This window comes from Camelina sativa, chromosome 9 (assembly GCF_000633955.1).
Source record: "Camelina sativa cultivar DH55 chromosome 9, Cs, whole genome shotgun sequence".
Lineage (NCBI taxonomy): Eukaryota > Viridiplantae > Streptophyta > Magnoliopsida > Brassicales > Brassicaceae > Camelina > Camelina sativa.
This window is the reverse complement of record NC_025693.1, coordinates 25,445,759-25,446,092: the sequence shown is the minus strand read 5'-3', so window position 1 is coordinate 25,446,092 and position 334 is coordinate 25,445,759. Positions and strand designations below refer to the sequence as shown.

The 334-nt window shown below is 34.4% G+C and overlaps 1 protein-coding gene across 1 annotated transcript in view; it reads left to right on the top strand.

Moving 5' to 3' along the window:
* Positions 1–334, top strand: part of LOC104715689 (leucine-rich repeat extensin-like protein 3) — a 6,869-nt gene that overhangs the window by 649 nt on the left and 5,886 nt on the right. The window lies entirely within an intron of this gene.

Below are 334 nucleotides of genomic sequence, written 5' to 3'. Positions count from 1 at the left end.
AAGATTTGAATATACCTTCGAGGCAATAATTAGTAGGAGCTGTATGCATGTTTTGCTTTTCCATGCTTTTTGAATATTCTCTTCCGAATCACAGGTTTGAAGGGTAGCAGCGCTTTCTTTCTTCACTTGATGTCCTTGTTTGTATACACACATACATCAATTTCGTTAGTATAAATACAACTGCAAATAATAGAAAATGGCAAGTTGTACACCGTAATATGAGATTACCTAGAAAAAATTCAGAATAATATGTGGATGGGAGAATTAAGAAAGATTGACCCGATCGAGTTGAATGGATCGGTAGCAAACAGAAATATCCTCTTCTAAATCAAAT